Here is a 15213-nt window from a genome sequence, read left to right as displayed (position 1 = left end):
TTAGTTTTACGCCAGACTATGAATAACATTACCTTTAATGTTTCATTTAAGTATAATTATTTACAGAGGAAAAAAAAACTTTACTGTCATAGTTGTGGTAACAATTGTCATTTTTTACATTGTCGTCATGCTTCTGATTGTTTCCAGTTTTTTAGATTTCCAAAAATAGATCATTATTGAATCTTGACGTTAAATTAGTTGCATTTTTTCTTTAATACTTTTCTAAAAATAATTTTTTTTTTAAATTAAAAATCAACGTTTTATACTTCTTTCATTTACAAATTCTTCATTGTTAAATTCCTGAGACTCTTTGTTACATATTATGCGTTTTTGTTTTGTAACCCAATGTTATTATAAATGAGAAAGCGAAGCAAATAGCGGTCACCAGTTGTTTTCAATTCCCGTGAAAATTTTTCACATACATCAAACGATTATTGGTCGTTGTTGTTTACCATATAAGAAAGCTATGGAAATGTAACAATTCATAATTCCAAGGTACATAATACACCTATTGATTTCCGTCATAACTGTACAATAAAATTTTATTTTTCCTATACATTACAACTTTTTACATATAATTAAGTGTTAAAACATACATTTCAAAAGTTTACGCATTTCCATGCAACATAATTACGTGAGAATAACGTTAATTAAATTTGCCTATGAAAATTAATTGTAAATTTAATTTAATTTATTGTTCATTAAAGTATCTTAATTAATATGCAATATAAAAAACGTCACTTCTCGTTAATACCTTGGTGAAAAACAATTTTGTATAAAGATGCAATAGAGCAAGTCATCAAAAAAGAAGAAAAAAAAAGTAAGAAGCAAGTTAAAAGTATAAATTAAGTCTGCAGTGAGTTTCCTTTGAACGTTTTTACTGAGACTATTTAATTGAAGAATTATAGTGCTCAGTGAGGAAGTTCAGTTTACCCTTATACCATGATAGAATTTTAGTATTGATTTTATTTGTAATTGTAAATGTAACAGTTAATTGACATTTAATATTCCCTTGTTCTTGCATTATTCCAATAATATTGCAGCTGCTCCAGAATATAAAGTTGCTAATTTTATAAAATCACACGTTATTAGAAGATCGTGAAAAATGATGTAGGTTGATGTCTTGCTATTTTTATGTCTTCCAAACTTTCATTTGGTTCGTGTGCTTAAACATCGTAAATTATAATGCTTCATTAATTCTTGATTTTATCTAACATACGTGTACTTCCGTATACACCACACTATCCAGGAAAAGTGAAAGGATCAAATATCTTTGTTATTAATTTTGTTGAATTTCGATTTATTAACAATAAATTATAAATGATTGCGAGTTATATATTTAATCGTTATAATAAAATACAAGATTAAAAAGAGGTGAAGTGAGCACAGAAAGATTGCAGTTTAGGTAGAAAGTCTAGTCCAAACAATTTATTCCAGTGGGATTCATCTCTAGCATTTTATTTCTCTACATTTCTTCTTTGAGTATGCCGTCGGCTAAAATGAAACCGTTATGCCAGTGTAAAACGACGAATCGATAATACTGGAATGGGTGAAAAGACGTAATTATGTACAGAATCTTGTTGACTGGATTAACCTCTTAATTGCATCATGATCTAGATTTGATTCTGGTATTTTCTTTTACAATTTTATAAAAACGAGATTGACGATTGATGATATTTCCATGGCATGGATGAGAAAATTAAATGTCATTCTGGGTTCTTATTTTTAAATTAAAATTTAAAAATCTTGATAAAAAAGATGATTACATATCGATAATTGAGAGAGAGAATTTTTGCCAGTTTCTTGTCTTTGCTTATTAGTGTTGCCTTGTGATTTAGAATTACCTACATATTCATAAAATGTCGGATATAAATAACCTGAAAGTGAAAAATTAACGGGATTAGACATAATACGTGTAAAAGCATTTCATCATACGGATGGTAATTAACCTCGATTAGTACACGGAAAAAATATTTTACAAAAATACTTGTTCAAGTAATTGCAAAAAAAAAGAAAATCTCTTCAAATGAAAATTTTTAAATCAAACATTACCGTAATCATTAAAAAAATTTATTCTGAAATTTTTCTTTTGAGTGAACAGTGAAGTTTCTTGTAATTAAAAAAAATTGAAATAAAAAAAAATGGGAGGGGATTTGTTATTTACATGGATGATAAGTAGAAACATATCTTACGATAAAAAAAAAATCATCAGTAGAATTTAAAAAAATTTTGAATTCAGTATTTAAAGCTTCCTCTTTCGTCTTTCTCTACATTCTCTCTTTACAGTTATTCCCGCTACGTCCCCAGACTTGTCTCTCAAACTATGCCGTTTATCCGTAGTAAAATAAACGACCGTTTGTTCACGGTTCGCACGTGAGATAGATGCATTTTGGAGAACAACTCACGGCTTCAAGGTACGAAGAAATTCCTTGTAGTGTTGAAGAGCAGAGGTATGAGTGAGGTTGAGAGAAACGGACGTGATATGAAGAAAGCGCCCTCGTAAAGCGGAATAGTATAGAACGTGAACGCATTTTCGTAGATTCAGTTACTGAGAGACAAATTTCCACGCGTTACCCTCAAGTTTTTATCTCCTTTTGCTCTCTTTTTCACCCTGGAAATATTTACTCATCCATATTTTCTACATTATTCTATTGACATGGATAAAAGCAATTCAAAGCCATATAGTTTGATGATTTTATTTTGGAATTATCATTTGAAATGAAAATTATAGAGAATATTGTAGTAGTTTTGAGTGAAATTTTTTTATACATTATATTAAGGAACATTTTTTTTTTTGTGATGAATAAAAATTTTTTATGAACATTGCTTCTTTTCATAGAATATAATACAACTGTCTATTTATTCATTCTTATGACTTTTTTTGAAGCAAAAAAGAAGTTGAAACTTTTCAATATTAGATTAATAATTCGTACACTCATATACTTGAATTATAATGGAGAACTAAACTACTTTAGTGTAGCTAATAATCCTCTATTATTGTCCCCATATATAAATTCGGTCTCCCCGCGTCCTCAACTGTTTCACATATTCAGTCTATACTGTTCAATCAGAGTCTGGCTTATTGGCTTTTAATTGATTACAAATGACGGATTGATTGGCCAGGTTCTCGTAAACGTCACTGGTTTATACATATGTTTACATTAAAAAATGGATATATTTTTATTCTTCAATGATCGATAGAAAAAAATACTCTTGTCATTTAATTATAGATGATTTGTATTTTAATCAATCGATAATTAATTAATACAGTTGTTTGTCTTAATTCAATATTTTTTAACTAATTTTTTAATTTTCATTTATCTCAATGTCTTAAAAAAAATATTTATCTGATACTTGACCCAAGAATGTGCTGTAGAATTTTTATTTCATGAGTTTCTAAAGAGTTTGTGAGTTTCAGAAAGGCGATAGAAAAAATTCCTACGTTGTTCGACTACGTACTCGTCGATGCAATAAGTTTCGCGTTACATAGCTATAAAACAAATTATCGGCTTTCCAAGTCCTAATATAACTATACTCATTCGTAATAGTTTGTCAGATAAAGATAGACTTTTAACTAAAATAAACAGACTTTGATATTGATAAAATGAGTGTCTATAGATAGGAAAATATCGACTAAATTATGATCATTCTAATAAGGTAAAAACGAACATTGGAAAATAATGATTGAAACAAAAAATTAATAACTCTATTATTTATTTAATTCTACAGTTTACTAAATAAATTGCATTGCTCTTACATACATTAACTATCACTCTTGTATGCATAAAAATAAAAAGCTACCGTATAATTTACCGTACTTTGAGCTCAATAAATCGAACTAATAGCTGCTAAAATTACATCTTTGAATTCCAATTAAAGATGGATAGTGATCTGACAAGAAAAAAATCGTCACAATTGGTGGGAATCAATTTATTTTAAAATATTTTACACAAAATATTTTTAGGATCGATTGAGAGTTTATTACAAATTGATGATAAGTAGATGAATTGAATCGGACATTTGAAACTAAACTGGTACAATAAATCCTAATTAAAAATTTCACTTGATGAAAATCAAATTAATTTATAAACCACGAATTTATTCACTTAATAAAAATGAAAATTTATCTCCCATGAGGAATCAATTAGAGTAAAACAATTTAATTTACGCATACCACAAAACGGAGCACGCGCACGTTTTAGCCAATTGGAAGAGGGTAAACATAAAAGAGAAGAGATGTTGGAGGATGCAATAGAAAGAAAAGAGAATTTGATAGAATCAGCCATCGATCGATTATTCATCGACGTCGAATTGTCAGATGAGCCTACAAAGTTTTAAGCAAAATCTGATGCCCAGTGATGAATATAAGTAAAAGAGACATGATAAGAGGAAAAAAGAATCAACTGGAAATGACAGGAGTTGAGCTGATCAGAGATTTTCTTGATCAAGTCATCAAAGGTTAAACAATGGTCAAACTTTAAACGATAACTAGAATGAAACCAAAAAAATAAATATACACATGATTCCTGTGTGTACCTGATGCTTCTGTTAACTGAATATCAGACTAATATCTCTCATATGTGTCGTTTATCTTTCACAGGGCTATTAAATTTAGAAACTCAATATCCTATTGACAGTCAAGCTGTTTCATCCCTCTTTTGGTTAGTGCTGTTATCTATGTCCTTTTCGTCTATGTGGACAGTCAAGTTACGCTCGTCTTGCTCTTTTATAAAGGCATCAAAGTTGATGGTTAAAGGAGGAAATGATGCTGGTGTAATTTGCCGGAACGCGAGCGAAGAAGAGAAGAGGAGTAGGTAAAAGAAGAGTGGTTGAGTGAATACGAAAACCTAAGCGCTGTGTTTACCCTTGTTTGCATTCCACTATGAGCTTCGATCCTGACTCTATTTTACTTTATCTTTGTGATGCCGCGAACTGAAGTTGAAGCACTAGCTAAACTGTATGCATACATTTATCTTTTATCAGAGTGTTGTTTTCAACTTTGCAACTTTTGTAACTAAAATTAACAACGAGAAAAACGCACTAGTTAATACCATTTATAGATATGCTAATACTTACTTTTATTTAAATTTTTTTTACTTTTAAAACTAATCATCTCGTCGTTATCTGCCTGTATAATTTTAACGCGAAAAAGGATTTATTTTTTGTTCAAGAGAAATGTTATCGTCAATGTGCTGAAAAAAATAATGCAGATATGATTTAGTTGAAAGCAATATATAATAAAAAAAAAAAAAGCTCAATCCATTGGGAATGCAATAAACGGTATTGCCAAACGAGCTCTGAGTGTGATTTAACGTAATGCGCAACCAGTATCGTATCCAATATTGCCCGCGAAACACTCGTCTCTCACCAACTCTGTTTGCATTTGTGTATTTGCGCTCGAGGTTTTGAGTTTCACTAAACACCGTAACTGTTCGTTCCCACTTCACTCCATGGCTTTAACTGTACACCCCAAGACTCGGTATCTGTTATACATTTATATATGCATATACGAAAACATTATTACTATTATATTCAATTATTTCTATAACTATATGGATGTATTATGTACATTAACCAGCATCCCTAATAATCCTAAATTAATTCGCTTATTTATTTGATTATTTATTATGCTGTTCGGATAATTATTCGTCTTTTTTATTTTCACATAATTGATTTATTGGTTAATGATATATTTTTATTAATAAATTTACTAAAACTTTCAACTTATCGGCCTTTTATAAAAACCACATGGGTTTGAAATTAGTTTTTTTTACACGTGGGTGGTATTATAAATTTCCGGGTGTCATGGAGAAAATTTCACAGCAATTTTTAGTTGGAACTTTTGTCGAGGAAATTAACAGCACTGTAAAGTAGCTTAATAATTCAATAATTTAATAGAAATATTTACTTCAATATTGCGGAGAAAGTACTTGATACTTGCAATATAATTTTCTGTTGTGATTAAAAAATAATTTTTAATTAAAGCTTTAATTATTTCGCAATTATTAGAAAGGAAAACAATTTGCAATCAAAAATAATAATTATTCCTACATATTATTTTCATTTCTATCAAATTACATGAATATTAAAAAAAATGTTTATTTATTTAAACAAATAAATTATTTTTAAAACGAAAATATGGAACTTTCGAATATCAAATGTTTCTTTTTTTTATTTTTAGCATCTCTTAATAGCAAAAAGTTTATCCCTACAAAAACTTGTAATAATTCCAAGTTTCTATATTTTTCGTTCGCTTTTATCCACGAAAAAAATCCCTTCTATCATTGGTTTTTATTTCCCTCTCGCTCTCGATGAATGTATTGAAAGTAAGTAATGCATGAATAAAAAAGCCGCCTAGTTATTTACAACACAACTTTCCATGAATTAATTACAAATCTAAAAAAAAAAAGCTTCTGACGTTTTCTATTCACTCAAATACGTACATATAATTCAGGAATATAATAGATTTATGGGTAAAATTTGACAAATAAAAACAAAATGCCGGTGTAATCAAAACCTTTTTGGTCTATACTGAAATATTATGCTTCTATATCGTGAACGGAATTTTATCGGTCTGCCATTCACATTTTAATACGCTTTTCCTCGCTAAAACGTGTCGCTTGACGTTCCCATCAGCTCAATTTTACCCGAATAGTTCACAGACGAAACCTTCCCTCTATCCCGCGTGCATCTCTCTGGATCCTCGATACATAAATGTGACATACACACGTAAACGTATCTCTATCTATCTCTATACACATATTAAATATATATACATATTTCATATCCATATATGCACATATAAAAATTTTTTTGTGTATCGCTCCGGTCATAGCAAATACTCTGGGCTTTGTCGAAAAACTGCGACGATCATACGTTTCAGTGAATTAAATCGCTTACTGTATAAACACCCACTCTTCTCATACCTGTCAGGTTCCATCAACACTTCTCTTTTGCAACGAATATCATTTTTTTCAACTGTTTTGTTTCCTATCAAACAGTAGAGTGCTCACTCGAAAATTTAAATAGAGATTACACGAGTAAAAATGAACGTTATTATACATACTTTTAACGATTTATTCCCTTGAAACGTTATTCAATATATTTAATACTGTACCTTTTCAAGCACATACATTCATATATATATGTACCTCAGTCAAATATCACTGCTTTTAGCTCATAGATTTATTTACTACCTTTTGACCTAATTTTATTTTTAACTTATTCATTTTTGGTTATTCATGATGTTTTATTATTTAAACCCGCAAGTGATACACGAAGAGAATAATATCGTCAAAATTACCCTAAAAGTGTGGCTAGAAAAGGGAGGACAACGTCACTTCTCTACTAGTAAAAGCAGTAGATAGTATTAAAATTTTCACTGGAGAATGACGTCGAATTTACATTCTGCTAGTCGTATTTTTTATTATGCGGTACCATGTACAGTCGAGTATATAGCATTCGAAAAATTATATTCTATCATAATAAAAATGTTATAGGATAGCAAATATTTTTTCTCTTTTAGAAATATGATCGGTTTGATTCAATTTTGGTTTTAAATAATATAAAAGAATAAAAAATTTTTCAGTAAAAAAAGGTCTATAGTCCTGATCAAAAAATTATTTAAAAAATTTAGAATTTAGAACTGGATAATAATTTTAATCCAGTCCTATTCTGGAGTCTTGAACATGGTCCTCTTCATTCTTGAGTCATCTCTTCTGATGTAATACTTATAGGAAAGTTTTTTTAATAATTGTTATTTAATATTTAATTTTAATTACTATTTAGTAATTTCAGTCTAGTAATTTTAGTTCAAAAATATATTAAAAAAAAATAAAAATTTAAGTCTAGGTATAATGTATTCGTATATGTGGCATTTTCTCAACATTTCCTTTGTCTCATTCCATATAAATCCTCATAGTAGGTAGGGATCTCTGTTATACTTTGTTATACACATATACCTATAGACATCAAGTATGTATAAAATATATATCTATATAACCGTAGATGACGGGAACACTCACAGTTCTTCGTATAGTAATCGGAACACTGGGTGTGCAGCTTCGTTCTGTTGCTTTGGCTTGCACAAGAGCGTGTGCTTATATCCAGATCAGGGGAGTGAGAGAGGAAAAAAAATATCTAGATATAAAAGACGAGAATAGTGTAAAAAGTCTTGAGTTCTACTCGTTTATTCGTTACATCATGCATACATCGTGCCTGTGTTACTTGCAGTTCAACTGTTGTCTTAGTTGCACCCGAACAAACTTTAAGTTCTTTCTCTCTTCCTCTATCTCCTTGTCAGTGAGCAAGAGGTGAATTAACTTCGGATATTGCTACAGATTCGGTTTCCTCCTGTCTAACTGCCACTCGCATGAACTAACCACTTGTATCCTGGTGAATAAATTAGGCCGCAAAAATTTTTATCTTTTTTATTGCTCTACTTTTAACTTTCTTAAAGTTTCTACAATTTTACTTTACTTCCGTTTTCTTATTGATGCTCCAACATTTTTTCTTCCCTATAAAATTACATCGAAATATTACTTAGCTGACGATTTATAAAATACTTATATCGATATAAAGAAGCTCGGAATTTTTTAATATTTCATTTTTATATTTTCTTTTTTATAGACATTATTGAGAGAAGGTAATACCACTTTAAAGGAATAAATATTAAAAAATATTTTCGAAATATTTATGTGTAAATAAATTTATTTAGAACAAAGAATTGATTTAAATAAAGTTTGCAAAATAAAAATTCGGTAATAATTTCAATTTTATGATACAAAAATCCATTGAATTCGGTTTCGTGGGAAAATAATTTAATATGAAAACTATGAGTACATTTGTATTTATTGCTTTAACCTTCAGCAGTGATAATCCAGGAGGTAAAAGCTTATTGCCAATTTGAATCACTTCTCATCCTGTAGTTCATATTGTGTAGTAACAATTACATCAGATCGGATTCCATTTATATATGGGGAGCAATCGTTGATTAATATTATTGTATTTTCAATAAATCCTAAAATAGAATCAATTAAACTAAAAAAAAATTAACAAAAAAATACTATTATTTTCAAACAATGAAAAAAGGTAAATTTCTAGTTAATTTTATGATGAACAATGTTAATGAACAAAGTTAGTTAATTGACACATATCAATACATCAAGGAATCTCTCTATCTTTTCATCGTGAAAATAATTTTCTATTACATTGTACATGGGATATGTGTCTCAAGTGTATAAATTATAAACAAATTTCATGTTTTATTCATATTTGTTACACATAATTATTTCATCATAACTGCAATGAGGTTTAAATTGCAACAGGAGACTATTCAAATGCTTGAGAAATAAATATAATATTTAGAATGAATCATCACAGTGATAATTATGTTGAATAAAGTAGATACTTTATACAGCTTATATAAATTCTCCATATGTGGATTTAGAATGAAACATCATCTAATAGTAAAATGATCAACTTTCTTTTACAGAATAAATGTAAAAATTTGATAAAACATTCATGATGATTTTTCAATTTAAAAAGGAAATATTTTTGAAATCGAATGATTATTTAAATAAGTATTAAAGAATGATTTAAAAAATAATACTATAATACCATTAGTTAAAGTGCTTTAAAAAACCACAAAATTATCACAAAATTTAATGAAATTCTCTCAATCATGCAAAAACATTCGTATATTTTTGAAAATAAAAAACTGCAACGCGATGAGCCATAATTCTGGCTGATTAAATATGCATGGGATTTGCGTTCGCGAGTGTTCTGATGGCACGGATGAACGCGATTCCGTGACGTATAGTAGTGTGTAGATGATGGTATGTATTGGTATGTCGTTGTTTCCTTGCTTTGCTATTCGTTGTTTATCCATTAAACCTACAATAAACAGTGATCAGTGGTTGATGCGAATAACTCTATTCTATAGCCGTGTTGCCATGAAATATACAGCCTGATGAATTTACGAAAATTATTTTTCTTTTAAATTGTCAATTGTTTCAAGGTTTTTCAATACCTGCTCTGAATAATAGGGTCTCATAGACAATATCATTTGAGTCAGCAAAAATTTTCTACACTTTCATTACCATTTATTTATGTGTTAAGGTGATTAATTTTCGAGTGTAAAAGCTTTCATTCGATTGATTAGGGTTGAGTTGGAGTATTTTTTAAAGCTTGATATTAAATCAAATGTTCATCATTATTTGATAAAATAGTTGAATAATTCAAAATCAATAGTCTGAATGATGTTTTTATGATTGATAACAATTGAAAATAAATTATTTCTTTTGATTTGTTGAAAAAATGACATAAAAATGAAATAATGGTAAAATTAAATATTCATGTTGAGTGTGTCTGGAATATTTTTATTAATTTCATAAATAAAAGTATTTTTAAAATATAAAATAAAATTGAGAGATATCATTTCAATGAATCTGATGAAAAAAATAGAATGAGTATTTTTTATTTTAATTGACAGATCGTAAATTAAAAATAAAAGCTTTATACTTTTAGACTTAATTATAGTTTCTCAATAAAATACCAAAAAAAAAAGGAAATTTTATTTTATCACCAGGAAATAAAAAAGAAAATAACTATTAAAAATAAAATAAAATAGATTTGCACATATATTTAACTCACTCATTTCATTAGTCAAAATGAAAGTTGCTGATACTCTGCTACGTTTTCAAATACTTTGGCAATGCATGCAAATCGTCTTTTTAGTTGATTGCTTCTCGGGACAATTTTAGCTAAGTAGTTTCTGTCTCTCCAGAGGGTTGAAAAAGCTTGTCCAGTGCAATACCATACGCATCTCATTATCAGCTATTTTTATATTATACCTAATAACACTGTATTGGACCTTGGGATGGACTTGGGAGCTCTTTATCTAGCAACTTCGACGTTTCATCCACGTCCGATGCATTTCCGCAGTTTAACCTTCATGAAGTTACACCCCAGAGGCTTTTCACTCACTTCATCTTTCCCTTCCATCTCACTTGAGTTCTCGAGACCCTAATTAACTGTACGTCGCCTTGCGTGGCGGCTGTGAGGCACGACCGACGTCAAGTTGAGTGCCCACACTTTGCGTCCCGTTTTCTAGACAGGATTCAACTTGTCCGGACAGCGAATCTTCGCTAGACAGGTTAGAACGCCACGACTTCTAGTGTAACAGGCATTATTATCCATCTCTCTTCTATCTTTTATGAGTTATTACACGGTGATTATAATAATGGGAGCAAGAATGCGTGATGTGACGTAGCTCCTTACTTACTGTCACTATAAACCGTACCAAAATGTATTCAAGCTGACATATATTATATTATTACTTAATTCATATCAAGATATTTTTCATTCATCATCTTATTAGCATAAATAAATCCAATGAAATATTTACACAGATAAAACATATATTTATTAAAACATATTTACATATTAATAAATAAAGTGTCAAGTATATATAATACGTGTTCAAGATGTACAAGAAAATAAGGCAGTGACTGTGCAAGTTTGCACATAAGCGGAGGGGTTGTATCTACTGGTACGTGCTGACAAACTTGAAAGATTCTGCTTTGCACCAAGGTTCTGTAAGCCCTTTCGGGCGAAGTAACGTATGCGATTTTACGGGTAAACGCTTTCTTATATGTATAAATTATATCACAATCTGCTTGACTTTAATATTTCCCTCTCTCAAAGAACATTTTCTCCTCTTCACGAGGAGTAAATTTTTATTTTCAATTTATATGAATGAAGAATACCACATGAAAGTATAAAAAAATGTTTAACTAAATTTCCTCGATTCTAGAGATTGAATAAATTATTTTTACCTTTAATTTTTCTCATTTTATTTCTTTCTTTCATTCTTTCTTTCTCTCTGTTTAACCACAGACGGCTAAACATATTTGCTTTAACAAACGTTCTGAGTGTATTGGCTAGTTACAGATAAGGTCATCGGGGCGGAAGGTTTGTGATAAAACGATCCTTTGCTGGGTGATACGTGTGCAATGTAACGAAATAATACCCGTTGCATTTCGCGCTATGCTTTCGCCCCTCTGCAAAGCAGTAACCGAGCTGCTTCGATAGTTAATAGCTGCAAAGAGCTCAAGCGCTTTGGGGTTCTACAGCTCTAGGGGTATTGGTAGCGCTGTTGCGTTGCTATATACTGCTCCAGTGGCTTAATCGCATTCAAACGCTGTGTGCACGTCGAGTCCGTACAGAACACGTGTTTCTGTGATTTCGCTGTTCTCTCTTTCACTGTCTCTATCTCCATCTCTATCATTTCCTCTTTCGTCTTTCCTTGTTATCTCTCTTGTTCGTTGTCTCATCACTTCATCTGTACATTCTATATATTAGTGTATATTGTATGCTTCTATATGTACTTTGTGTTTGTGGCATCAACTAACGCCAAAGCAACATGTACATATACCTGCCTCGTTACTTAATACATGCACCCACGTTTAGCGAAATAATCAACGCACATCTTTCGCGTACTTAATGAAATTTGCTTAACTATTTCCTTATTCATTCTGTTACTCTTGCTCTTATGCATGGGTTATGGACTGATTCCTTTACACAGGAAAAATACTCCTCGTCTCGACTCTGAAGGAAATTAAAAAAAATGTTATTTTATAGAATTTTTTTCCATATACCCGTTTTTTATTAAGCGTCAGTAAAAAGCTCATGCAGCTTACTTTATTCAATTTACAGCGTTTTACATGGAATATGTACTCTGAGAAAATATGAAGTAAAAATTTGTTATAAGGATCATAGATATTTAGAGAAGTTTAACATAAATTAAAAGACGGACAATCAGTCATTTTTCGTTGGATATTTTTTTTCTAATGATGTACTCTAATTGCTATGAAACATGATTGAAATCTTAATTCTCATATTTATCTTGATGATAATTAATAAGTTTAAAAAAAAGTTTTTTTTTCGATTCATCAACACTCTATACATTTTTATCATTAAAAAAAAAACATTCCAGCTTAATTAGTTTGAATATTTTTAAATTCGCTTTTTTCTTTTACAAAAAATAATTTCTGTACCAAAGTGAAAGTACTCAAATTAATTTTAAATGCATATAAAAAAAATTTGTTTTCAATTTACATTTCAACTTTAATACTGCACTATCCTGTTACTCATTTATAAATACACTGGAAAACCATTGATCAGTTGTGGCTGATATTTACCGAAGGTAATCAGGAAACACAACTAACAGAAAAAAAGACTAATATGTTTACCTAAATTAAAGTTATAACACCTGTAATCAATCTACGTTAGAGTATATGATTATTTTATCATACAAACAAGAGTTTTTATCAATATTATTATTGCACGAGATATTTTTCAATGCAGTTCCGTATACCGCCAACACTTTTATTGTTAGCGCTTATTTATTGTCTATATCCACTACTTTTTAACAATAGGGTTTTTTTTTCATTTTTTTTATTTATATGCCGTATATTGATATTGAGCGTGAAATTTTCCACTTCGTCAACTGTAAAAAAAATCTCAAGAGACACTAATAGCTTGTGAATAATTCTAAAAGTCCACAAGAGCGAAGCAAAATCACTAGAGAAATTTATTGCTACACTAAGGTTGACATGTAATTACCTAAAAAAATTTTCTTATTTTTATTTCATATTGATTTATTTTCCTATGCGGCTTTCAATACAACAATAGCAGTGAAAACAGCTCTTTTAATGTTAAATAATCATAGCTAATTAATTTTATCGCTTTCGTTAAGCGTGAATTAAGTAAATTTCAAGGCTGTCCAATGTCAGTATTTGTAAAAAATCTTGAAAAGAACTTGTCTGACAAGATTTCTCCTTATTTTTATATTCCTTTCCAATGTAAGACACTCGATGTTTATCTTGTGAAGGTTGGTTTTGATCAAATTAGCAGATACTTGACTTAATTAATTCTTTCAATTCTGTATTAATTATTTATTCTTCCCAATTAACATTGAAAATCAGCGAAGAAAGTTAGTTAAATATCGTTGACTCTTCGAAAACAATATGAATTTCGTGATGATTTTTTAAAAAATTCATTTCATACAAGAATGTTGTTTAATAAACTGGCCTAATTACGTAATGCAAATTTAATGTGAAATTTGATGATTTATTAACGAGATTCATAAACTAATCGAATGAATAATACAAAAAATTTTATGAATCTAAAATTTAAGAGAAACGACGGTGGTTAATTGAAAAAAATAAAGTCAATAAACGTAAACTTTGTTGATTGACTGAAAAAACATTTTTTCGATAAATTGATAGTAAAAAATATACATCCGAAATATTTTTTTCAACTATAAAACAAATTTGTTATGTTACTATAATATACCTAGACGTAAATGTCATACTAGAAACTTTGTTGAAAAAAAGAATTCAACTATTAAACCAAATAATAATTTATCTTGATATTTTTGTTTTCTATTTTATATATACATGTAGATATTTTGTCAATCGTAAATTAAATTCAATTCAATATATTCGAACTCTATCTTTATCTCTATCTCTCTTCTTTTCATCTGTCTCTTTCATTCTTGTTCTCTTTCCTGAATATCATTCATATCTATGCCTCGAGGCTCATCGTTGAAAATTAACATGCAAACGTTCGACAACCAGAGGATAAATATGTCCATATGTGTATGTATCTAAATAAAAACCCGACGGGACGAGTGTGTTATGAGATTTTTTTTTAATAGAATGGAAAACATACAAATGTACTTGGCACTACAACAAATGGTATATTAATGAAAAAAAAAAGATTTTAATATATTAAAAATTAAAATTAACTGCAATACAAGTGCCTCAAGGCTTAGTATGTGAATTTTTTCAAATGCTATTTTTTATAATAATAACAATAACTATAATCATAATTGATTTAAAAAGACTGCTTTTCTAAAGTCAAATACATTTTTCTAATGCACATAAGCTTCAATGTTTTTATTTATTGCCAAGTTACTAAAAAATATATATTGATATTTACAATATAGTTATTAATAAAATTTCAATTATTTGTTTTTAATTTCAATAAAAAATTATTAAAAAATTTTATACAAAAATGATGTTGTTATTGAAAATTTATTTATTCTTTTGATCAAAGAAAATAAGATTAAAATTTTGTTCCAATTACATCCGTGCATCCCTTATACGTTTTTAATGACATTCGTTTCGACGAACGAATTATTTTCGG

General features: G+C 29.2%; 1 protein-coding gene across 1 annotated transcript in view; it reads left to right on the top strand.

The window, feature by feature from the left end:
* The window catches only part of qin, a 63820-nt gene that overhangs the window by 19525 nt on the left and 29082 nt on the right, over positions 1–15213 (top strand). The gene's annotated exons all lie outside the window — the stretch shown is intronic.

The sequence above is a fragment of the Chelonus insularis genome, unplaced genomic scaffold (genome assembly GCF_013357705.1).
Source record: "Chelonus insularis isolate UGA/USDA-ARS -01 unplaced genomic scaffold, ASM1335770v1 contig_406_pilon, whole genome shotgun sequence".
Taxonomy (NCBI): domain Eukaryota; kingdom Metazoa; phylum Arthropoda; class Insecta; order Hymenoptera; family Braconidae; genus Chelonus; species Chelonus insularis.
Note: the sequence above shows the minus strand (reverse complement) of the source record. Positions and strands in the feature narration are given on the sequence as shown.